The sequence below is a fragment of the Lissotriton helveticus genome, chromosome 5_1 (genome assembly GCF_964261635.1).
Source record: "Lissotriton helveticus chromosome 5_1, aLisHel1.1, whole genome shotgun sequence".
Taxonomy (NCBI): domain Eukaryota; kingdom Metazoa; phylum Chordata; class Amphibia; order Caudata; family Salamandridae; genus Lissotriton; species Lissotriton helveticus.
The window spans coordinates 198309820-198336840 of NC_136065.1; positions in this window are offsets into that span (position 1 = coordinate 198309820).

The following is a 27021-nucleotide window of genomic DNA, read 5'->3' on the forward strand; positions in this document are numbered from 1 at the left end:
TTTGATTTTCTGTAGCGATATTTCAATATGCTTGATTAGTATATTCATTAAACCAAGTGATGAGCTAAGCAGATATTCGCCCCATTCCTGTAGTAAGTCATTGCTCGAGTCCTGATGGCTTGGCATTAGGTGAATTCTCAAACCTCTTGGTACTCTTTGTACCTCTATGTATTTCTTTAAAGTGGTGACTTCCCACCACTTATTTATTTCTTTTTTGGAGATTTTCTCCCAATTTTTCAACTTAGTCCCTGCATCAGTCTTTTTGTTGAATCTGGAGTTTGCTCCTTCCGTTCCTCCTATATATATATATATATATATATATATATATATATATATATGAAGCAAAAGCGTGTGTCCCGTAAGAGCCTGGCCACGTCCACCTGGTGGGGCTGGTGCAATGCAGCAGGTACGGGTCCTGTGGGAAATGAAGAGAATGAAGAGAAGGTGCATTCCGAGTTAGATTAGCACAAAGGAGAATGCACTCAGTGTCCTTACACTGAGTATTTATTTTGTATGTATTTATTAAGGAGTTTTATATAGCGCTAGCCTGACTCGAGGGTATCGGAGCGCTTCACAACATTTTCTGAGCAGGATTCATACAATAAAGCAGTATTCTATGTATATTTTCAGAAGTCTAAGTGTGCTGAGTAGCATTGAGGTAGTACGGGAGTCCTGAGATAACCTCATTGAGTGCACGTTGTCTTGGAGTTGAACCACTTGGGGGGACCACTTTTGAGTTTTGCAGCCAAATACTCAGGTTTTCCTGTGTGCAGGGCTTTGTGTGTGAGGCAGGTCATCCTGAAATTGGCACGCAGTTCTATTGGGAGCCATTTTAGTTCTCTGAGTGCTGGTGAGATGTGGTCTTATTTCCTGATTTCAGTGACCATTCTAGCTGCTGTGTAGAGTGTAGTTTTGAGGGAATCTAGGTGAGATTTTGTTGTACCAGTGAGGGTGGCATTCCCATAGCCAAGTCTGGATAGCACCAGTGATTGGGTTGCTTGTTTGAGGTCGTTGGTTGGGATGAATGTTTTTATTTTGTTAAGTAGCTTCAGGTTGACAAAGTCACTCTTTGCGGAGTTGTTTAGGTGTTTGGCCATGTCGAGTTTTGAGGCTTGGGTGATTCCTAATGATTTAACAGAGTGGGTCAGAGTGGGATTGCCGTCAAGAGCATCCAGAGCTTTTAGCCATTCTGAGATGTGAGGGTTCTCTTCTTTGTTGGAGATGAGGAGTATTTCGTTTTTGTCTTGGTTGAGTTTTAAGTGGTTAAGCGACAGCCAATGTTGGATTTCTGACATTTAGTCTGTGAATGTCATCAATGGAGGACGTTGCTGGATAGTTAAAGGACTTGTGAGTAAGAAGCTATATACCGGCACTTTTTGGTGACTGAAGCGCTGTTACAAGTGTGTCACGTGGACATTGGGTTAACTAGACACGTTATTTTGCTTCATGTTTTTTAGGTTTATGTGTTTCATTTGAAGACATGTAAGTATTGGATATAAGGAGTTGTAGTGTAGTTCCTATATTCCCAATAGGCTCTGCGCATTGGAATAATATATTCAGCAGTGTGGACGTAGGACTGAGGTTATCTAGGTCTCTACTGACTATATTAGACTTAAGTTTTGCCAGCTAGCTCAGAGGTCACTAGAAACTTTCTCGAATAAACGAGGAGGAGTTTAACCTCCCTGGATAGACAAGAAGGGATTAGCTTCTGACAACCATAAAACATGACAACTTTGCTCTCCCTGAATAAGAGTGTATCTCTAGAGTCGTGTGAAAACAAAAGACAGCTATTTCACTCAGTCAATTGTGCATACTTAGTTTCACCAGAATGCAGAGAAAAGAGAGACGGGCGTTTTCAATAAAAGGTGTTATTTATTGAGCAGTCTTCTTCCTCATCCAAGAGAAATGAATTGCCACGATTGTAATACTCATGGTAAAGTAAAGTACGTACAGTAAAAGGAGGATTATAAAATAATACTGTAAAAGCATTGATATGGTTTCTTCGCCATATGATACTTTAAAATAGATAAAATATATACATACATATATACATTGACTAATCATACTCAACTGGTGCTGCTAAATACGCCTACCCCGGTGTACCTGACCTAAGCCTAATACATGGGAAGGAGTAAGTAAGTAGCAGTTTAAGTTAAGTTTGTTTTGCCAATAATCCGACTCAAGAATTCTCTGTAAGGGTTTAGTCAGTTCCGTACCTGGGTAATAGAAAACAGGAGGTCTGGTATCTCTCTCTCAGGACTCGATATCCCAGCAACCCTCAAGGGTAGGCTGGAAACGCCGGAGCTGGATTTCTCGGCAGGAGAAAAGACAGCGTCTTTCTCAGCGCGTCAAGGAGGAGGGGCAGCGTCCGTGGGCTCTCGCATCAGCGGGGCTTTCGGAAGTAGATAGCTGCTCTGCTCCAGAATTACCACTGTGTGTTTGCTTAAGGCAACGTTGGTATATTTATACCTGAAAGGTGCCTGGGTTTGACGTAAGGTTGGACATAAGACGTCAATAAAGATGTCACTAAGAACTGGCCGTTCTTACAGTGCTTAACAGGAGTTCTAGGACGAAATCAAAACAATAGCAAGGGGGATTTCCCAGGTTGCTGGAGGCTTGGTTTTGTTTAGAGAACTCGGTGTGATTACTAGGGGGCCGGAGAAGTAGCCTTGCTTAATGTGACAGCATGTGCTACGACTGAATTATGCATATGGTTATTATGCCGTTGTATGGATATTATTGATTATAGCCAGACAAGGGCATAAAATAGGAATATCGATTCAGGTTTCCTAGATAGCACACTACACCCACTCCACGAATTAATGTCCATCATTACTAAAACTTAAGCAATAGTAAACATAAAAGGTGCACGTGTATACCAACCCACCCCAAAATACATTTTGCATTTGAAATGGTGTATGCGAAATACATGAAAATGATTATAGGTACTGTACATTTTTCAAGCAGTGTGATCATTCATTAAAAAGGTATGCATATATATATATCAGCATGAATGATTTGCGAAAGTTACACATGAAATGGCTCTTAATACAGAAAAAGGTCGAGACCATTCCATCACATATAAATACATTTGATGTAAATATGCTAGAGGCTGACGTGATATATTGTCTTTAGAGTTCCTAAAATAGAAGCTCTGCTCTCTAGGAATAGTTCTACTTCAAGCAGAGTACATGTGCCCCAAAAAAATAAGGTCAATATTTTGGAATCGGGAAAAAAAAAATTTCGCTTTCATGGGAGAGAGGGAAAAAATATAGTTCCAAATATGTTCAGTAGCTTTTGTTTATCAAAACCGAAGGCCGAATTCAGAGTTCAGGGAACGCTGTGTACTAGTTTGCTTTAAAGTTATTATTTTTGTTCGGGGGAAAATATCATTTCAGACAGACTTTCAAAAAAGTGGTTTACCGCTTCAGGTGAAAGTTCGACCAATTTGGAAAATGCCGCAACTGTGCAGTCGTGAGCATGGTTGCTATCATCGATGACAGGATCAGCAGTGCTCACAGAGGGTCGTACCAGGGTGATGTTGCTCTCATCTCGTACTTCACTACCCTTTAATCGCAGTGCTGAAGTATTAACGAATGCCGTCATCAGGATGGGTAACCGCTGGGGACAACACGATGCATGAACCGTTACAGGACTTAGCAAAGTATCTGTATCCAATGGTACTTCTGATTGTAGTGTAAGACAGACGTCCAACACGCATTCTTCTCCGCATAGCATACATCGAAGCACAGGTAAGATACAATTCTGCCAGATGGGTCTGAATGAAAGAAACCAGGTCATATTCAGATATCTTAGACGGGCTAATCCAAGGACTTTAGTTATGCGGTCCCGATAGCGTATAGCTAGGATCGTTTCTTCCATTGTTGCTGCAGTCTTGTCTGCGTTTTGGCTTGCCATAGCGAAGCAGGAGAATCAAAAATAAAATGCCTGCTACGAGTCCCAACAGGAGTGGTAGGCCACCAAAGACAGAATGGACAAAATTAGGAAAAATGCCCAGAACTGTTGTGAAGGGTGTTAACAGTCCCGAAAAAATTGTCTTAAATACATGCGGGATACCTCCAGTATCGGACATATTTAGGATTTGGCTTAACATTTCTGCGAAATGTAGGGGGCAATTTGCTGATAAAAGACTATGTATCTCTGCCGTTGTCCTTGCGACTTGCAGATCATACGTTTCTTTTGATGACGTCAAGGGCACAGTTGTCTGCAAAAGGACAGACTTTATTCTGCTTAAAGTATCAATTCGAATAGAAGAGATATGCAAAAACGGCCAAATGTTTTCCTCCCTGTCTGGAGTGCTGTTTGGAAACAATACTTGCATACAGCAAGTGACCATGGAACTAACGCTAACTAGATAAGCTTTTCCTGGCACCATGCCACAACATCTGTGGTCCACTATTAGAATATAGCTCCCGTTAGAAAGCCGTCTAAAGAATGGCTCTATTCGAGTTGCAGGTGTGCCATGCTGGTGACATGAAAGGTTATTTGAAGTCCCTTCACAGGCCCCATGCAGGTTAATACCTTGACACAGAAGTATACCACTTAGTGATCTTTTACAATTATTACCACTGAGAAATACATTCTGTTCCTTTTCACTATAACGTGTGTGTGTAAGGTAATTTCCATGATGACTTAATGTACCCTTTACCCAACCTTTCATACTGGCCTGCTGGTATATATTCTTGACAAAATTTAAATTTGAAAGTGGTTATCGGAATAGTTAATATTCCGTGTATTATCCATTCAATGACAGGTCGTTCTGACATTGTCAATGGTAATCTCTCAAGTTTTTCAATGCTCAGAATTGTATATTCCGCTCCTTTCTGTGCCAAGCTGATTTGTGTATCAGTAAGGTTAAAGATAGAGAATAATGACGTTGTGTTGATTAAACGCCAAGGCACGTACCCTGAACGCAGATTTTGTAACGTCCAGCCAAGCTGTACAATAGAACGTAATTGGGACTGACCATGTTGTAACATTAAGAAGTCCTGTTCTATTATATCTATAGCAGATGATACAATACTGTCCAGTGAATATATTCTGGAAGACAGAGGCATTAACCCATTGACCACAACAGAAAGTGATTTTTCCAAATTAATACAGTCAATTTCCCGTATTTTTTCTGCTGTTTCAATTTGCATTATTTTCCAAGCTTCGTTGTAAGCTGCATATATACCGGCCGCTATGAAACGTTTCTGACGCTGTTTGCGTGATCCCATTATGAAATCACGCAAGTCAGCACCGTCTTTAAGTAAAGTCAAGTGTTGCTTAATTTCTGCCAGTGTGGATGTTTGTAGCCATTCGAGGCAGAGTTTTCCTACACTGTATGTTGTAACTATCCCTGGATGTTGTCTCTGGGAGTATCTAGGGTCTGGCCTGGTCAATTTGAACCCCTGTATTTTGTTCAGGAATCTATCTTGACAGTTATTTGTGTCTGTGGGCCAGATCAACCATTTCTTCCAATCAGGATGTGTTCTGTTTTGGTTAAAAATATGGGATACGTCTATCTCAACATCTGTAGTGCTATTACTGTCAGGTGTTGGCTTTGGAATAGAAGGTTTGTTTAAGTCTTTAATTTTGGCTAGGCCAAGACAGGTTGTCTGTTGAATTGTATCATTCAAGAATATAATTTGTTCTGGGATCATGCAGGCTCTAAATAATGATTCTATACCTTGGACCTGCCAATCTTTGGTACCCCAGATGGTTTTTGTTTCAATATTGTTTTTCCAAAAATCAAAACCAAATGTCGTAATTTTTTCAAAAAATGCTTCTGAATAGATTAATTTAGTGTTTGTCAGCATTGTTTTCATTCCTGTCTTATTTAACATTTTGAAATAAAAGGCTTCTGCTTCACTTGTGTTAAAACTTGAGAAGTACGGGAATTTCTCATAAAATGTTTTTGAACTACCTTTTGGTGGTGTTGCACAATGTTCCCATTGTTTATAATTTAAAACATTTCAAGGTTGAGCAGATTTATGCAAATAGTGATGTGCAAAATGGTTGTAGCAGTACAATTCGTCATAATTAGATGAACCCTGCAAGTAATCATGTTCTGTAAATTTTGCTGACATTACGAAATCAGACATCATATCATTAATACTTTCAAAGTCCCAATCATCAGAGAATGTGCTCGGTTTTACGAAGTCACTCAATGAAATCTTAAACTGGTGTGGATACTTCAGGAGCTCGACCGGGCCATAAATATCGTAATCTGTTTTGTCCCAAGCTACCCCACCGGGTATTGGATTGACTGTCACATTCACGGATGATAGTTCTCTTTTCTCGATGTGCGATGACTTGTGTGGTTTTAGGACTAAGTTGATGTTCTGACTTGCTGTGTCCATTGTACTATATTTTCCCTCAATTAATTTTCCCAAACAAAGAACCATGATGAGCCAAAGCAGGAGGAAAAGTACACCTAACACAATCCAAAATTCAATCCATGGAGAAATCAGATAGGTTTCTTTAAGTTGATGAAAGAGATCTTTTGCTTTGTCTTTAAAAGATTTTGTTGTTGGCTGTTCTTCAGGATCGCTTGGATTCTCAGAAAAGCCATCGAAATTGATGAAGTAGCCAGATGCAGTTCTGTCAATTGTTGGAATCGCTTCCGGATTTTTATTTGCTTTTGGAATTTTCTTTGTTTCATTAGCATAGTCTGTGGCTACATCGTTGTAGACAGGTGTTTCATGATGAACTGTTTCAATTTGGGCTTCAAGAGGCACAAGTTCCATGGCATTATTGCATAGTCCCTTTTTAATCACTGCAGGTTTATCAAATGTGATTAGTCTCTCAGTTTGAACCTCTTGGATTGTAGCAAGATTTGGTCTTCTGCTATTTCTTGGGAGTCCACTGGGCCTACTACTTATTATCGGCCACATGATTGTGGTTTTACCAGGTCGATGGATACAACTCGGTTCTCCTTTTTACCAGCAAGTGGCGGTAGTACAACTGATCTTGTTTCGTTGACAGCTAAGACAGGTACTGCTTTTCTGTAAGAAGGCCCAAATTCCTTCTTCACCGCAATCTTCTCTCTGACCAGATCCCCAATCTTTGGAATTCAGACAGGACTTGCTGGGACAGGTGGTTTCTCTTCAGTGGCTGTTGGCTGGTGTTTTAGCTTTATGTTGCTCAGGTCTTTTCTTGTTTCATTTAAGTCCTGTAAAATAGCCAAACGATCTTTGATATCAAAGCATTTTTCTTCTACCACTGAAGTCTCACTATCGAGGTCCTGAATATGCATTCTAGTCCCGAACAATAGTTCATACGGACTGAAACCTTTTAGAGAATTTCTTGGCAGATTATTAAGACTACGTTGGACACTTGTTAAATGTTGGACCCACCCAGTACCCGTACCTAATACCCTCGCCGTTATAGATTGCTTTATGTCTAGGTTTTTTCTTTCCACAATCCCGTTTCCCTCAGGATGGATGGGGCAAATAGTACCGCAATGCAATGCCTATGCTGGTCATGGCCTCCTTATAAGCTTGAGAGCTAAAAGCAGGACCATGATCAGAATGTAGCATGCCAATTGCGTATATGCCGATATAGACTCGCAAATCATTTATAACAGTTCTGGCGTCAGCCGAGCGCTGGGGCCACATTTTAAGTGAATATAGTCTTAAATAATATACATAGGGACGCATGTTTCTTGTTTAATCATGCGTATAGATCGCCTTATGCTTTCTACTAGGTGTACTGGCACTACTTCGCTACTTCGGCCGTTTCGCCACTGCGATCTCTGTTGCAGTTTTGACAGCTCATTACAAATTTGTAATGTTGCAGGCTCATCCCCGGCCACCAGTATTCTGATTGTGATTCCTTCAGTGATTCCCTGATCTTTCGGTGCCCTAGACCTTCACCCATGTGTGCGTCTGCTATTAGCAAGACTCTCCTGTTCGTGTTTGGAATCACTCTATCCCCCACTCCAGGGATTTGAGCAAAAGGAACGGAGTTTGCATCGATTATGTATGTATAATTGAGTGGATAGTTCACGGGTAATGCTGCACAGTCGCCTTTTGAGGACGGTTTTACCGCCAGCATGGTTTCCCCGTCTACGTATTTTTCTGAACGCTTTTTTGTGGCTACGGAAGCCGGGTTGGTTGCTTCCGCTGTGGCTGTCTCAGCCAATGAATTCCCTGCATCGTGAACGCCATCACACTGATGACTCAGTGTATGTATCACGTGAGTCTTTTGTAGTTTTTTCTGCAAAAGAACTACTTGTTCCCAAAGTTTTTTTTGCTTTATTGTGGCACCTGTGTCATCTTTGTAACCGTTTTCAACCCATTTCTGCAAGTCTTCATTGTATGATTTGACGCAGGAATGCGAATCGCACACTATTAGTGTCGGGAATTCGCGATCGGCAATGTCGAGCGCCATATTTAAAGCTATTAATTCAGTCTCTTGACCTGAGTTGTCTTTTACAGATTGTGACATTGTTACCAGCGGTCTCAATTTACCTCCGAGCCACACGCATTTGACAACCTCGCACGTAGCGTTATAAGCTTGTTTTCCCCAGACTGAGGGTTCTGCATAACTGTTTGTGTATATTACGCAGGCGTAAAGTTGTATGGGCAGAATGTCGTTAGGCAGAGGATATTCTTTTTCATATGTTAGATATTTCAATTTTTTCATTTCCGGGTCAAAACAGTATTTCACTTTTTGAGTAACAAGAGAATTTTCCCATTGTATCCATTTTGGATCTAATGCCACGGTAGTTAAATTACATGGGCTTGTTAATGCCTCGAAGGCTGATTCTGCTGTTAAAACAGTAATCCGTCTGCCTTGGGCCTGGGCTCTTTCTTTTGCTACAGCTGTTTGAACCGCATTTACAACATTTTTCGCAAGACTGAATGTTTTTTCAGCTTGTGAGTACAAGTGTGATTTGTATGCTATTGGTACCTTTTCTCCATCATTAAAGGTCAGGTACGTGAATCCGCATCTTCCTGGGATGACTCGGATTACAAGGTTGCGTGTATTGTCGCGAGTTTGCAATTTTGTTTTTGCTAACATGTCTGTTTGCAAAGATCTCAAAATTTCTGTGTGTTTTTGAGTCCAATTGATTGGTTTAAAATCAGGTTTTATTAATTCATAGAGAGGTTTAACCCTCTCTGCATAATTTAGAATGTATGTTCTTCCGAAATTCAGGAAACCTAGTATTGATTGTAAGTTCCTCAGCGTTTTTGGTGCTTGGAGTACAGCACACTTCTCTAAGAAATGGTCTGCTAGGCTTTTGCCTTCACTTGATAATTCATATCCTAAAAACAGGACAGTCAGATGGGCAATTCGTGACGTTTTAAAGTTGAATTTGTAACCCTCTGCTGCGAGCCCAAGTATTATGGTGTTCACTCTTTTCAAGTGAGTATCCAAGTCATCATCTGTCAGATAGATGTAATCGACATAAGATAATGCCTCATCATCATACATTTGTAGTAACTCTGTTACTCTTGCTGAGAATAATCCTGGGCTATTCTTGAACCCCTGGGGGAGTCGACAGAAATTTTCTGCGAGCCCATTATTGAGAAAGCGGTCAAATACCTGCTTTCAAGTGCAATGTTTTGACAAAAGAATCCATTAGAGATGTCTAATGTTGTTTTGTATTTTTTGCGCACAATATTATTCATTAGTGCTGCACTGTGTGAGTTTTGTACTGCAAATGTCTTGCAACATGAGTTAAGGTGTCTGTAGTCCAAAACTAGACAATATGAATCGTCTGGCTTGGAGACAGGAAACAAAGGATTGTTCATTTGTGAGGTGCATGTTTTAATCACGCCCTGGTATTCAAGTTGATCTAAGATCTCCCTGACCTGTTTTTTAGCTTCTTGCTTAATTGGGTACTGCCTTTGTGCAGTTGGTTGACTTTTTAATTGGATTTTGTGAGGAGGAGAGTCCTCATCCCATCCTACATGATTTTTATATAATGCAGGAGCTTGGGCTACTGCCCACTTTCTTGCAAGTGTATATTTTTTATGAATTGGAATGTGATTTGAGAAGGCAGGCATAATCATTTCTTCGCCATGAGGGCACTCCCTGACAAACTTTGGTGGCCAGTCTTTTTCAGCTAAAAGGATGTCATAGCCTTTGGAAAGGTTATCCCAAAATAGACCCCTTACTTTCCTAGTCTTATCTCCCTCTATACGTAGTGTTATCTCGTATATTTTATGAGGTTTGCTAACTCTGCTGTCTGCAGTTTCCACTTGAATGTATTCATTCGTGTCCACTGTCTCCAGATGATTCATCATGATCTTGCGAGCTATGGTCACTTCTGCTGCACTGTCTAGCACTGTCTGGGCCCACTCTCCGTTTTTCAGCTGTGTCCTCAGTATCCTCGGCATGTTTGATTATTTTAATGCTGGCTACCTTCTTTCTTGGAAATTGTAATTTTTTTACTTTGATGAGCAGGTTCTTTGTCTTTGGACTTGACGTGCTCTTCCCTTTGTTCTGACCGTCCTCTTCTTTCCGATTTCTGCGAGGAAGTCTGAAAAGATCGAGAGGGACGTGTATCAATATCTTGATATCTATCAGGTTTCTTTAGATTATCCCTATTTCTAAGGTTGTATCTTTTCTCAGAGGGCTCCCTCTGGGGAGACTTGTGTCCTTGGTCCGGAGATCTTTCTCTACGCCGAGGAGACCTTCCTCTGGGCTGGAATCTTTTTTCTTTGGGAGTGGATTGTTTATTTCCATCCCAGCTCTTTTTTGGAGTGTTTAGATTATTTTTAATAAATGTTTTTTCAGGATTTTCGGTTAGTTGGGGTTTTACTGGTTTCCCACCCAAACTATATCTTTCTAGTTCTTCATAGGATTTTTCTATGATTCTGGCGAGTTCAAATGGTTGTTCTGCTATATCTGTTTCTTTCAATTTCTGGCGGATCGCCACAGATGCTGCTTCCCCTTTTATGTTGGCTAATAATATAGCCGAGACCTGCTTGAAGTCTTTTAGTAATTTCATACCCAGAGTTAAAGCAGGTTCTGGACCGTATTCATTTTGAATCTGTCTGAGCACATCGGGTATTACCACCATGGACGGAACACCATGGCGTCGATTCCGATCCGGTAAAAAGCGCTCCGAATTGCTGTTCGGAGCGTTTTTCCCCGTACGAATCGCACCTGTAGGCGTCCCCGTATGAATCAGCAAGTACGATCACAAATTAAAGCGTCACTCCGTACGACTCGTAAAAAAGACCGTACAAATCGAAAATCCATACGAATTGCAGTCGGCTGACGCACCACGCAGCGTCCGTACGTAAATAGACCGCGCCTTCCGAACCAGGAAGTACGATCCGTGTTGAACACACTCCGTACGGCTCTTTTGCTATGAGAGCTCCAAACTACCGTAAACCCACACTCCGGTAAGACCCGCACCCGGTACACGACAAGCAGGACATGAACGCCATCGTCCGTCTCATCCCTATCCTGTACGGCCACCACCTCGTACTTAGAAACCGACGACGGCGCAGAAGGTGAGCACAACGAAGTCCAACATACCTGTACGTGTAGCCAGACGGCCACATCGCCATTGCACGATTGTAATGTCTGGGTATGTTGCGCCACACACTCCCGCACAGCACTAGTGTAATACGGAGGGAGGCCGTATGTTCGTCATCGATCACGGGGTACGGTACGTCACCGCACAATAGTAGAGTAATACGTGGGCGGGGCCACCAACGTCATCGACCACGGGGTACGGAACGTCACCGCACATCAGTAGAGCAATACGGTGACAGGGCGAACCTACGTCATCGAACACGGGGTACGGAATGTCACCGCACATCACTAGTGTAATACGGTGACAGGCCGCACCTATGCCATCGACCACGGGGTACGGAACTTCACCGCACATCACTAGTGTCATACGGTGACAGGCCGCACCTACGTCATCGACCACGGGGTACGGAACGTCATCGCACATCAGTAGAGCAATACGGTGACATGGCGAACCTACGTCATTGAGCACGGTGTACGGAACGTCACCGCACATCACTAGTGTAATACGGTGACAGGCCGCACCTACGTCATCGACCACGGGGTACGGAACGTCATCGTACATCAGTAGAGAAATACGGTGACATGGCGAACCTACGTCATCGACCACGGGGTACGGAACGTCATCGCACATCAGTAGAGCGATACGGTGACATGGCGAACCTACGTCATCGACCACGGGGTACGGAACGTCACCGCACATCACTAGTGTAATACGGTGACAGGCCGCACCTACGTCATCGACCACGGGGTACGGAACGTCATCGCACATCAGTAAAGCAATACGGTGACATGGCGAACCTACGTCATCGACCACGGGGTACGGAACGTCATCGCACATCAGTAGAGCAATACGGTGACATGGCGAACCTACGTCATCGACCACGGGGTACGGAACGTCACCGCACATCACTAGTGTAATACGGTGACAGGCCGCACCTACGTCATCGACCACGGGGTATGGTAAGTCACCGCACATCACCAGTGCAATAGACGTATGGGACATACGACTGCTATATCAACGTTAGTCTAACTGGTGTATAGTAAACACATCCACCACTTCCCACCACTGCCCAGCATCAGAGTGCCCACCACTGCCCAGCATCAGAGTGCCTACCTCTTCCCACCACTGCCCAGCATCAGAGTGCCCACCACTTCCCACCACTGCCCAGCATCAGAGTGCCCACCACTGCCCAGCATCAGAGTGCCCACCACTGCCCAGCATCAGAGTGCCCACCACTGCCCAGCATCAGAGTGCCCACCACTTCCCACCACTGCCCAGCATCAGAGTGCCCACCACTTCCCACCACTGCCCAGCATTAGAGTGCCCACCACTGCCCAGCATCAGAGTGCCCACCACTGCCCAGCATCAGAGTGCCCACCACTTCCCACCACTGCCCAGCATCAGAGTGCCCACCACTGCCCAGCATCAGAGTGACCACCACTGCCCAGCATCAGTGTGCCCACCACTGCCCAGCATCAGAGTGCCCACCACTGCCCAGCATCAGAGTGCCCACCACTGCCCAGCATCAGAGTGCCCACCACTTCCCACCACTGTCCAGCATCAGAGTGGCCACCACTGTCCAGCATCAGAGTGCCCACCACTTCCCACCACTGCCCAGCATCAGAGTACCCACCACTGCCCAGCATCAGAGTGCCCACCACTTCCCACCACTGCCCAGCATCAGAGTGCCCACCACTGCCCAGCATCAGAGTGCCCACCACTGCCCAGCATCAGAGTGCCCACCACTTCCCACCACTGCCCAGCATCAGAGTGCCTACCACTGCCCAGCATCAGAGTGCCCACCACTGCCCAGCATCAGAGTGCCCACCACTTCCCACCACTGCCCAGCATCAGAGTGCCCACCACTGCCCAGCATCAGAGTGCCCACCACTGCCCAGCATCAGAGTGCCCACCACTGCCCAGCATCAGAGTGCCCACCACTTCCCACCACTGCCCAGCATCAGAGTGCCCACCACTGCCCAGCATCAGAGTGCCCACCACTTCCCACCACTGCCCAGCATCAGAGTGCCCACCACTGCCCAGCATCAGAGTGCCCACCACTGCCCAGCATCAGAGTGCCCACCACTTCCCACCACTGCCCAGCATCAGAGTGCCTACCACTTCCCACCACTGCCCAGCATCAGAGTGCCCACCACTGCCCAGCATCAGAGTGCCCACCACTGCCCAGCATCAGAGTGCCCACCACTTCCCACCACTGCCCAGCATCAGAGTGCCCACCACTGCCCAGCATCAGAGTGCCCACCACTTCCCACCACTGCCCAGCATCAGAGTGCCCACCACTGCCCAGCATCAGAGTGCCCACCACTGCCCAGCATCAGAGTGCCCACCACTTCCCACCACTGCCCAGCATCAGAGTGCCCACTACTTCCCACCACTGCCCAGCATCAGAGTGCCCACCACTTCCCACCACTGCCCAGCATCAGAGTGCCCACCACTGCCCTGCATCAGAGTGCCCACCACTTCCCAGCATCAGAGTGCCCACCACTGCCCAGCTCGTACATCAAAAACATACCATTGTCAACCTCATTACCCTCAGGAGATAGACACATTTTAGCAGACCTAAATGTGAACATCACACCAGCTCCCAGGCACCCAGCAGTCACAGACATCATCACACAAACTACAAATCTGAAAAGCAAAAAATTTGCTTTATTCAGCGGAATCACAAAAGAAAAGCAAATGAGAGTCCTCGCTCATTAAAGGCCAATGGCCAGTCCAATAGAGTCTCTGCAACAGTTTGTGCCTCCATGGGTGTCATCTCACCCAAACCTGCCTGCACATGGCATTTAATCAGCTGTGCTGACTATGGGGGCACCATCTGTGTAATCCTCCGACACCGCATGGACAGGAGAGGGAAGGACAGGTGGAGTGGGTGCAGGTGAAGTGGATTCATCCACACTGGTTGGGGCATCGCTGAAAGTAGATTAAAAAACCTGGCTGCACACCTCAGCCAGGGCGGAAAAACTACCACCTGAACCCGGGGACACATGGGGGTGGAGGTACAGGGCTGTGAGTCTGTCCTACTGGGTGTGTGGATGCGTGTGTGAGGTGTCTCCCCTCTCCCTGTGGGTGTGCCTACTTGCCCTTGAGACTGTGTGCGTGGAGCTTTGAGCTTCTTATGCTGTGTGTGTGCGCTGGGTGTGTCTGACCTGTGGCGTGTGCGTGTATGCTGTGTAGGTATGTGAGAGGCAGAGGTGGATGGCTCTGAAGGAGGGGGGGGGACAGATGCTGCTGGGTGTAGAGAGGTGCCGTCAGTGTTGATTCAATGGCAGCCACACTCCGACGCAGATCAGACATGGCTGATGACATGCCCTCCATGAACGACACCACCTGTGTCATCAGTTGTGTATGTCCATGGAGGACAGACAGCATGGATGTCTGACCTACTGCAATCTGCCGGAGTAGGTCCACAGTCTCAGCACTGAGGGCAGCAGGGGACACAGGGGCAGGGGCTGCGGTGCCGGGAACAAAGGACACACGGGGGCTAGCACGGACCCTAGGCACACCAAGGACTGGGAGGTTGGAGATGGGACTGGAGGAGGGGAGGGCAGCCAAAGATGAATGAGTGACCATTGCTGCATATTCCCCCCCCCCCCCCTCCTGAGAGTCTGACTCGGAGTCGTCGGCATGGTAAGATGTGTCAGTCACATGTCGTCCGGCCTGCAGACTCTCCTCACACTCTGTGCCACTGCCTCCCACTGACACCTCAAAGCAGGTGGCACTATCGGTGTGTCCCTCTGCCTGATCCGCGCCTGTGTCTCCTCCAGATTCAGATGATGATGCTGTGAGCAAGGAGAAGAATGAAAACATATCAGTCACCTGTACACATCAGACATATCAGCTGCAAATCATTTGGCCTCATTTCTCAACATGGCATGCATCATGAGTCACATGACACAGAACTCTGCATAATGACAAGTCTACTTGTGGACAAATGTCAGAGACACAACGCTCAATGTAAGGTAGGAGACAAGGTATAGGCAAGGAAAATACTTGTATGAGAGACACAATCATGATCCACTGCCTGACAACAGGATAGCTGATGATGCATCACAGTTCATTAGCCAACCCTGCCACCCAAATCAAGACCTGGTCATGTTTCATTCGCTTTGACTCTGTGCCGCATTAGAAAAGTCCTGGGCGAACTGCCATGTGATGCCATCCTGGGACCTGAAACAAGTGTTCCATCACCTCACACTGCCATCATAGCTGTGTACATCCAAAGTCACATTGTGTGGCAGACCATCAATACTATGTACAAAGAACATGCAACAGATGTTGAGAATATGCACACATGCACTGCCCAGTGTGAGTATGCAGAAGCCCAAAATATAGCACATGTACATTGTGCACCTGTAGCTAACACAAGATAATTAGAAAGTGTACCATGGACAAAGGCCACTGAGGCTGACTTGTGCATAAAACACTTGTTGAGACTCAAGAACAGTGCCAAAATATGAAGAAGGGCAGACACAGTGCACTTGTGGTGCTACATTTAAGGTACCAACAGGTGTCACATACCCCCCTACAACATGATGATGTGCAAAGGAAGATGCATACTGAGACATTGCACCATAGGAGTATATGTCAAAAACAAGCATTAGCCAAAGCAAACCTCTAATGTGGAGTAGGGCAAGGCATGTAAAGAAGCAGCTGCTGACAGAGGGACAATCAAATGCCAATGCATGAACTGCCTGTCTGACCACACCACTCAAACTATGGGAGTGTGACCAATGCCTTGGAGCTCTTCAGGTACCATTTCACACACACATGACTACAAACAGACATGTACCTACCCCCTTCGTGCTGCTGTCCCTCCTGCAACTGCCTATGGAGGTCTGGGAACACCACTTCCAGGACCCGGAGCATGTTGGGGGTGAGGTGGCGGCTGCCGCCATGCCGGCGTGGAGCTTCCAGCTTCAGCTGGACTCGGGCGATGCGGCGGCTCCAGCACCGGATGTCCTGCCACCTCTTCTTTATGTTTCGAAGCCTCCTGCGAGGCCCCCCCTCTCTCCGGACAGCCCTGGCGATGTCCACCCAGATTTCACCCTTCTCATAGGCAGATACCTGTCACAAATGTAAAGTTACAGAACATCAGTATACCTGGTCCATGTTCCCAAGACACCCATATGTGCACAAAATACATGAGGACAACAGGGCATCGTATGCCACACACATTTGCATCATTGTCCAGGAGTATGTGGCCTGTGTGCAAACACAACTGCTTTGCATGACATTGAAATTCTACAGATGACATGAGGGCTGCAAAACACTCTTTGAGCATGGCACTCACTGAACAATATATGCTATATCTGGGTGCAATGCAGCACGTGACATGCTGTCACACACCACACTACAACAAATAACTCTCTTGTAACAACACTGTGCACCCTGGCACTCACTCACAACAACATTGCAATAATCCACTATACATACACAGTGGCTATGATGTCACAAACACAACAGGTGCACACTCCAAGGTATTGCACACATCACTCACCTGATCCTCTGGTCTCCCATACAGCTTGCTGAAGTTTGGCAGGAGGGCATCCAGCAGGGCCTTGTTCTCACCATCAGTGAATGCAGGTGCCCTCTCCATGTTCAGCTAATCAGGGTCCAGAGGATTCAGAGACAGCAGCTGTGGTTACCACACCAATGTTGTGCAGGCAAGTGCCCTCCCACAGCCACATGCTGCCTTATATCTGTGCTGCAGAGGGTCTGTGAGTCCAAGGAGTAGTGTGTGATAGGCCACCATAATTTTAATCCTATGTTCCATCCAATCACATGACACCTAAGCCCATGACACACATATGCATGGTTTGAAAATAGAGCCAGAGCTGAACAACAACTTTCGCAACATTGTATACTTTTTCCAAAAAGATTCTTCCAAGACACCTGTAGGAGTTTAAAAAAACTCCGTATCCATGACAACCTGGTTGCATTTTGAACAGTACACTGTTCCCCTAGTTGTTCCCTATGCATTTTTTAAAATTCACACCCAAGTACGGTGACATTGCCATTGCCAATGCTACACATTGAATGGTGTAACGATGCGTACACACGCACGTACCATTGGGGTACGCTTAGCTCGCGTAGAGCCGAAATGCGATAGGGAAACGATGCGTACACACGCACGTACCATTGGGGTACGCTTAGCTCGCATAGAGCCGAAATGCGATAGGGAAACGATGCGTACACACGCACGTACCATTGGGGTACGCTTAGCTCGCGTAGAGCCGAAATGCGATAGGGAAACGAGGCCGACACACGCACGTACCATTGGGGTACGCTTAGCTCGCGTATAGCCGAAATGCGATAGGGAAACGAGGCCGACACACGCACGTACCATTGGGGTACGCTTAGGTCGCGTAGAGCCGAAATGCGACAGGGAAACGAGGCCGACACACGCACGTACCATTGGGGTACAATGCGTCAGACATGGTCAAGTGAATGATTGTGTAGGCTGCGTCCCTGTCCACCTTTATGTCACCATTGGGAGAGTTACACCAGGAAATCACACAGCAGGGATAAATAATAAATAATAATAAAGAGCTTGTAAAGCGCTCAGTAATGCCATCACGGCATGTCCCCGCGCTAAAGCTAGCAGTGAACCAGCAAGAGAGAGATCCAGAGGTCTATGCTGTGTATAAGTGAGTTTTCAGCAAGGCCCTAAACCGCGCTTCACTACTCTCCAGTCTCAAGGCCAAGGGAAGTTTGTTCCATTGTTGAGCTGCATGGAGCGCAAAAGAACGACCACCTATTCTGGCCTTCCTCGTCCTGGGGACTGTCAGCAGTCCGGTCCCCTCCGAACGAAGGGTCCTGGAGGGTTCATACCGGCTGACTAGATCCTTTAAATAAGCGGGCGACCTATCCCAGACAATCCGATGACAGAAGAGTAGGCACTTAAAACGCACCCGTTTCTTCACAGGCAACCAATGAAGCGCATCCAGCGCCTTCTGCGAATTGGCCCTCCTAGGTCTTCTCAACACCAACCTGGCGGCGGAGTTCTGGATGACTTGGAGGCGGCCCAGGCTACCCTCGGTTGCCCCCAGGAACAGTACATTTCCATAGTCCATCCGCGAGGTCACCAGTGCCTGTGTTAAAGTCCTTCTGGCCGCAAGGGGCAATAGGTCTAAAGTTTTATTTAGGGTCTTTAGAACTCCAAAACATTTGCCCACAAGACGCCTAATGTGGCCATCATACGAGAGGGAGGGATTCATCCAGATTCCCAAGTTCTTTGCTTCCTCACAGGGGGTAGGAGTAGGACCCAAGCATGAAGGCCACCACTCAGCTGACCAATTATCGCTTTTTCCCCCCACCACCAGCACCTCTGTTTTAGAACCATTGAGTTTTAAACAATGGGAGTCCATCCATTCTCCCAGTGCCTGCATGCAGGATTTAAAGTTGGTAGGAGTGTTGGAGGAGTTCTGCGATAAAGAGATCAGCAGCTGGGTGTCGTCGGCGTACGACACCAATTCCACCCCAAATGATTGTACCACTTTTGCCAGAGAGGCCATATAAAGATTAAAAAGAGTGGGGCTAAGAGCCGAGCCCTGAGGCACTCCCTGATCTAATGGCATCTCTGCTGAGCGACAAGTCCCTTTCTGAACCTGAAAGCATCTCTCTGAGAGGAATGACTGTAGCCAGCACAGCGCGTGACCAGCCACCCCAGCTTCCTTCAGACACCGCAGCAAGATGGAATGTGCTACGGTGTCGAAAGCTGCACTCAGGTCGAGCATAATTAGGGCCATTGTGTGACCTGCATCAGCCCCTGCTCTTAAAGTCTCGGTGGCTCGGAGGAGAGCTGTCTCCGTGGAATAGCCCACCCTAAATCCTGACTGAGATGGATGAAGTAAGTTCCACCTCTCCAGGTGTTCAGAGAGCTGAGTATTAACCACTTTCTCTGCCACCTTCGCCACGTACGGTAGTAAGGAAATAGGCCTGAGGTTTTCCAGCACCTCCAAGCTAACGTTAGGTTTTTTCCTTATTGGCAGTACTATGGCCTTTTTCCACTCTTTGGGGACTTGTTGAGTGCAGAAGGAGGTGTTTAGGACCTGCCTAATGTGAGGTTCCAGGGCTGACACTCCCTCTGAAATGACCCAAGCCGGTGCCGGATCGTTGGGGGACCCGGACTTCACACTTCGGCATATCTTTATAAGCTTGTCCACTGTGGGAACCTTAAAAGTTTGTAGTGAGGACTCAAAGGATACCATTGAGCTACCTGCTGCAAGATCTGTGCCTTTAACTGGGACTTGAGAAAAGGAGGCATAAATCGCTTTCACTTTATTAGAAAAAAAGTTAGCGACTTTATTACATCCCTCCACAGAGACCTTTATGGGGGTACTAGATCCCGAGACTGAGGATATTTCTTTATATATTTTGTATAATTCACGCAAGGAGCTCTCGGCTGCCTCAATGCGTGTCTGAAAATATTTGGCTTTGGCTCTACGTACCGCATACTGATAGCTTCGATGAGAAGAGCTGTATGTGTTCTTAGCCAGTGGAGTCGGGTTCTTCCTCCAGCTCCTTTCAAGTTTTTTGCAGTTAGACTTGATTTGCTGTAGTTCAGGAGTGAACCACAGGGCAGTGTGTTGTCTGCCTTCTCTAGCTTTACCCTTACTCAAGGGGGCTATCTCATCCAGGGTGGAAGTCACAAGAAGGTTAAATTCCTTGTTCGCCTGATCACTATCCGTCGCACACCATGGCTGTGCTTTCCGGATGGCGCTTAAGAATTTTTCCTGAGTATACTGCCTCCATTTGCGTCTCATAATGTTTCCCATCCCCTTCTCAATCACCCTACCAGGTTGGTAAAAACATAGGAAAGGGACCAGGAAGTGATCGGTCCAAGGGAGCTGACAGGGGGTAAGTGCTTTAATCGTATCCCAGCTAGCAAAAATAGGGTCCAGACAATGACCCCTTTGATGTGTAGCTGCAGCACTTAACAAACTAAGCTGAAGTTCTTGTAGGACAAGGCGAACATCCTCTGCCTCCTTTTGTAAGGGATCCTCTAGGTGGAGGTTCAGATCCCCCAACACTAACACTTTGTTGTGTTTAATCGCAATCTGAGTGTAGTCTACACTCATGTCAACGATGTGGATGCATACATCAGCATGGCACACATACATCAGGATGTGCCAGGTGTGGTAGACATTGAAGAAGCACAGGGATTGTGACCCTGTGCCTCAGTTGATGTGTGAATAGCTTGCACAACATGTCATCAATCATGATGCACATGTGCATCACATGCATTCAACAATTTCCACCCGATTAACGTCAGCAACATGTTGCGAGGCACATGAACACTCGAATGGCCCACAATTCAGTACAGGGAACTGGCACATGATGACAGGAACATGCCCACTGTCACAGAGGTGTCATAGCCGCACAGCATGACCCTGTGTGACCACGTCATGTGTGTGCCATGTGCGACATTGTGCATGCTGTTAGCATATGCGATGAACAGGTCAGTAACGTATTACTCACCTCAGAATATCCCCACATGTCATCCTGGACATGGCAATTTCCGTAATACCGTACACTTGTGTGTTGGTGTGTAAATCCTCTGGCTCTGCAAGTGTCCTTGGCGTTGTGTGTGCCCTGATGACGTTATCTGAGTAGTCATATGTCACCTCTGCGTGCACACGTCAGGTCCTCTGTTTGTTTCTCAACACCAGCGCAGGTCCGGACTAAGTTAAAGCTTACACATTTTGTACCCTAAATCATTGTACAAACACTTCTGACCATTTAGCTTTTATTGTCATACTCAAGACCGTGCCAATAGGGATGTCACTTACAAAGCCTGTGAGGAATGAAAACGCCTCATGTTGGTGAGTGACCCTCACCGTCTGTGTCTCCACGGTTTTCACGTCAGGCACAACAACAAGAGCTGCTCCAATTGCGGGGACCAGACATATGAATCCAGGTGTGATTTGTCCCACAAGCCACTCAGACTCCAGCAGTTGGCACAGCACCACAATAGCTCATGGTTGGGATGTAGGACGAGTGCATGTGTGTGGATGTGGAGACATGTGAGCCCCTTATTAGTACATCATTCCCCAGGCCAAACTCGTCAGGTAAACAAAAGAAGTCAGAGATGTGTAATTGCATTAACAAATAACCACGATGCAAGTGCAATGCTGCATGGGATTAGGGTGACAGCGACCACACGGCTCCATCAGAATTTCAGCCGTCGTAGCCAGCACCACGACCTACGGTCCCAGCCCTGCATGTGACACAGGAGGAGTAAGTGCACTTCCTCATGTCCATGATGTCCCTCACCCCGCCCACTGACTCAGCGTCAGCTTCTGGCCCACCGTACCCGTCTGGGGGCAGTAGCGCCTCTGTTGATATGCCCCTGACGCCATCACTCGCTGAGTGACGGACGCAGGCGGTGCATACATCCCAGAACCGCTGTGACAGACATGATCGGAATGTTCATCCTGGTCCCCGCTGGTTCAACTCACAACCTCACTGCCAGATCTCCCCCAGGTGTCAGCCGTGGCGCCATTCTGGGGTGGTGCTGGCCCCGATACCACACACTGTACGGCTCCGCTGTGGTAACTGTGTGGCAGAACACCGCTCTTAATGCTGCATGGGAATGTAAACATCAATGAGCTGGCCACACCTCATTACAATTGGCGCTAATGAGTATTGGGAGGGTCATGAAGACCCACAGGCACGTGAGTGTCAGTCCCAAGACCACAGGACAGGTGGACTGGGGGATGCGAGTGTTGTGGACACCTAGCCAGACACTGGTGATGTCTCAACTCAAAAGATGTATTTGGATGAGTGGGCAACGTACAGTGTTGTGTTTATGTGGGCGGTCGGAACCATGGCCCTTCATCTCCCCGTTGCTGCGGTGAGGACCAACTTGTCACTGAGGTCCTTCAACTACACTAACGCTACGCTGAGCCTCTGCAGGCCTATCTTGATGAAAGTACTGTATGTATATTGGCAAGCATGTATAGCCACGCAGCATGTTTGTCTGTAGATAGGCACGTTGTCAGACCCCCACTGCCCTACCCGGACTGACCATGTTCCCTGTCCTACCACCCCATCCCAGGAAGCATCTGCATCCAGGCCTCAAAACCACAGAACACATTCCCGTTAGCTACGCTGTAGAGGGTATCCAAGAGGTACAGGCACTACGCAAAGATGTCATCATCCTCCCTGACTCTGGGAGTGATGTTTAGCTACTTGACATCCATCTTTGCCTGCTACCCACACTCTCTGTGGGATATGTTTGTGTAACAGCTGCCAGTGTATGCGTTGTAGGTACGGGCAAAACGTGGCCACGCCCTTGTCGGATGCCAATCTACAACACTGGTTTTGTTCCGGTGTGGCCTGGATAGCCACCACTCACTGGTCAGATCGATGGCACCCAGGGAGGCTAATTAGTCCTAAGCTATGTATGTATTGAAATGTGACACTTTGCTACTGCCTACTGTTCCTTACAGATATTGGTTTACAAAAGGTAAGTAACTAGTCCTTGAAAGTTCTGTGCATCTGCTGTAGGAGCATCTATGTTGTGTCCTTGCTGTGATGGCAGGGTGACTAATGTACACACACCATGCCACGTGTGTTAATGACCCGTTCACATGTGTGATGGCATCACAGACCATCAGTGACAAATGTAATTATCATGCTGTATGATGATGGTCATGTAATTGTAACTGAAAGTACACACCGCAACATGACTAAGGCTGAACAGTGCAAATGATGGCACATGTGGTGTGTGTGTGTATTGCAGTCAGCCGTCTGGATGTGCAGACAACCTCCTACTGACATTGACATGACGTGTCTCACTGACATGATACATTGTCATGCTCACTAAGACCTTTCCATCTGATCGTTTGTATGCATGTCACATCCATTCCACACACTACAGGTATTTTCCTTCTCCACGGAGGAGTGTGTGGGAGCTGGCATCAGTGTGTATCCCACGCCACACTCCAAATTGTCTACATTATTTGAAGCAGTGTTGCTTGCGCCATGTACATTGTTATAGTCTTAGTCAGACAGTTGGTGACATTTCCTTAAAATTGTGTCTTGCAGGGCACCCCCTCTGGAAAGGCCGTTGCCTGACTTGGAAGCCATGAGGGAGCGCAATTGCATCCGTCGATATCGGTTCGGCAGACAGTTGATCAAGGACCTGACGGGCAAGCTTGAGGCTCACCTACAACCACGCCACAGGTATCCAACTGCACTGACACCCAAGGTAAAGGTGATGGCAGCCCTCCATTTTTTTGCCACAGGTACGTTCCAATTTACCATAGCTGATGTGGGAGGGATGTCTCAGACCATGTTTAGCCGGGTATTGGGTGATGTTTTGGGAGCAATGTTGCTCCACCTTGATGAATTCATTACATTCCCTACTCCAGAAGAGTTGACAGTTGTCAAGGGGGAATTCTATGCCCTGGGCCGCATGCCACATGTAATTGGTGCAATTGATGGTACACATGTTACTCTTGTCCCACCACAGGCTCAGGAGAAAGCGTATCGCAACAGGAAACACTACCACTCGATAAATGCCCTGGTGGTGTGTCTTGCCAACATGATTATCTCACATGTTTGTGCACGTTATCCAGGATCGTGCCACGATGCTTTAATCATGAGGCGTAACAGGGTACCACAGATGATGCTGCAGCTGCACAACCACCGGGCATGTCTAGTTGGTGAGTATACACTGTGAGCTCTGTATGTCAGTATGTCACAACTTCATGATCTGCATCATACTCTTGTACATGATGTCAATTTGCAGGAGATGCTGGATATCCAAACATGCCGTGGCTAATGACTCCGCTACGCAACCCCAGGACAGCTGCAGACCAGCGTTACAACAATGCTCATGTGAAGACCAGGCAGGTGATCGAACGGACCTTTGGACTCCTGAAGAGCCGGTTCAGGTGCCTGGACAAGACAGGCGGAGCCCTCCAATACAGCCCACACAAGGTGTGTGACATCTTCACCGTGTGCTGCATGCTACACAACATGGCAGTGGAGAAGGCTGTGCCACTCTACCTGGATCCTGATGAGCTGGAACATCCGCCCGTTGAGGATGAAGGCCTTGGCCAGGATGCCAGTGACGAGGAGGGTGAAGATGATATCCGCGGTCACCTCATCCGCAACTTCTTTTCATGATGGTGAGTCATTTCATCTTTTATGTAAAAGATGGACTATAGAGTTGCATGGGTAGCATGCTGTGTATGCAACAGACTGTAAGCAAGATCACTTGGATGTGTGTTGTGCTGTGTCACACGTTCAGTTGTAATGCTACACACATACGTGCTATGTGTGCACTTGGAATGTACAGGTGTCATACTACATCTGGCTATTCAACAGACATTGACAAAATGATATTATACAGAACTTGACCCCTTGTGTGCCACTCTCATCCACAGCTCGCCCTGCCTGTTGTCCGTTGGGGGTACATCGTGGTCATCCTGCTACTGCTCATTATGATTGCAACGTCAGCCACATCAACGGAGCATGCTTGGACATGTGGAGAAGTCAATTTGGGCAAGGACTCATATGAGGCTGTTTAGCGTTGGTATGTGTAGAAACGTGTGGTACATGTTCATGTGCATGTAGTGTCACCTTGCATATATGCTACTCCATTATGTACCTTATGACATGTATGGAACCTCCCATGACAGGATAGTCACCCCTTCTGTCATCTGTTGTACTTTGATACTCTGGTGAATGCATCAATGTGTGTAGACATTGCCACAGCAACATTGCACATACCATGGCATGACATTGTGTCAGAGGTCACAACCACGGACTCTGTGGGGGATTGCAGCCTCACTGTGTGCATTAGAATGTGACTGGATCCTCACCTCCAGCTTGTGGGCCAGTCCAGTGTGATTACCATGAAACCATGTGGTGTCGGTGTTGCCCAGTGTATGTTCCACATCTTAAGACAACTGTCCTGTGAATCAGTTAACATGGATGCATTGCCCCTTGCAGCAGTATATCATGTCACTGTCATGTCGTTACCTCAGTGCAGGTTGAGAATACTGCTACGCCAGCCTTCACAGTGAGTAGCAGTGATGTTTTGATGCACATGATGTTCCAAACAAAGAAGAGAGTAAGGGAGTTCGTTCACCCAAAAGTGAACTAGAGACTTCTCCTATTCCCCTGGGAGGAGATATGGCAAAAACAAAGAGAGGAGTATCCACTATGATTTTGAAGAACAGACGTATCTGGAGGACCGGTTCTTGGCAAAAAGAAGGAAATTCATCCTTTTGATAGAAACCCCTCACTCACCACCTAGTGGTGACATGCTTCATCATCGGGGTCCACCTTGGCGTCCTAGCGACACCAAGGTGTGCTGCAACACCTGGACTACAGTGGAGCGGGTTGTGGCTGTAGGTGCAAAAAAATGTTAAAAATTGTCCTGGTTGTACTCAGAAAAAGTAGTTTTATTTTTAGAGCAACTGAACAATGTTTTAAAATTAATACTGGCGAGATCCTGGTAGGGAGGGTTACGACCCAGGGATCTCTATATGTGTTGAGTGGTCAACATGTTTCTACCATAAGGGCTATTGCCCGGTATTCGTCAGGACCAGAAAAAACAGGTGGACAGGGGGTGCGTGCTCCCTAAAAAGCACACCCGTCCTTGATCCCCTGTGTGCCTACTGGCAAAAATTGCCAGTGGTGAGTGCCGCTCAATAAAATAAGTGAGCTGGCGGGTAAAAAAGAGACCTGTAAGGAGAGAAGGGTGGATAAAGAACAATCAGGTATTGAGTGATAGACTTACTCTCCTGTAACGTCGTGCAGTCTCTCAGTGCAATTGATATATAGTGCCAAATGAAGTGGATGGTTCTCCAGATATACGTAATACCGAGGTGGGGTGATACTAGTCAACATCTATGGCAAAGGGTAGGTGCACGCAAGTTGCATGCAGTGCTAGCACGACCCAGTCGGTTGCTGACAAATGTATATAGCACTACCGAGTTACATCTATGCCCTAATTCACTTCACCGTACTTTCAACTGTAATGGAATAGGTTCCGCCCTGTCATTTAATATCCAGCGAGTAGCCTAGGCACCACGTGACAGACCTGTTCCGTGTAGCACAAGTATCTTACACCTAATACTCAAACCCCCCCTGGGTCGTGCTATCACTCAATACCTGATTGTCCAGTATTAATTTTAAAACATTGTTCAGTTGCTCTAAAAATAAAACTACTTTTTCTGAGTACAACCAGGACAATTTTTAACATTTTTTTGCACCTACAGCCACAACCCGCTCCACTGTAGTCCAGGTGTTGCAGCACACCTTGGTGTCGCTAGGACGCCAAGGAGGACCCCGATGATGAAGCATGTCACCACTAGGTGGTGAGTGAGGGGTTTCTATCAAAAGGATGAATTTCCTTCTTTTTGCCAAGAACCGGTCCTCCAGATACGTCTGTTCTTCAAAATCATAGTGGATACTCCTCTCTTTGTTTTTGCCTTGATGCACATGATGCCATGTATGTTTAGCATGACTAAGTA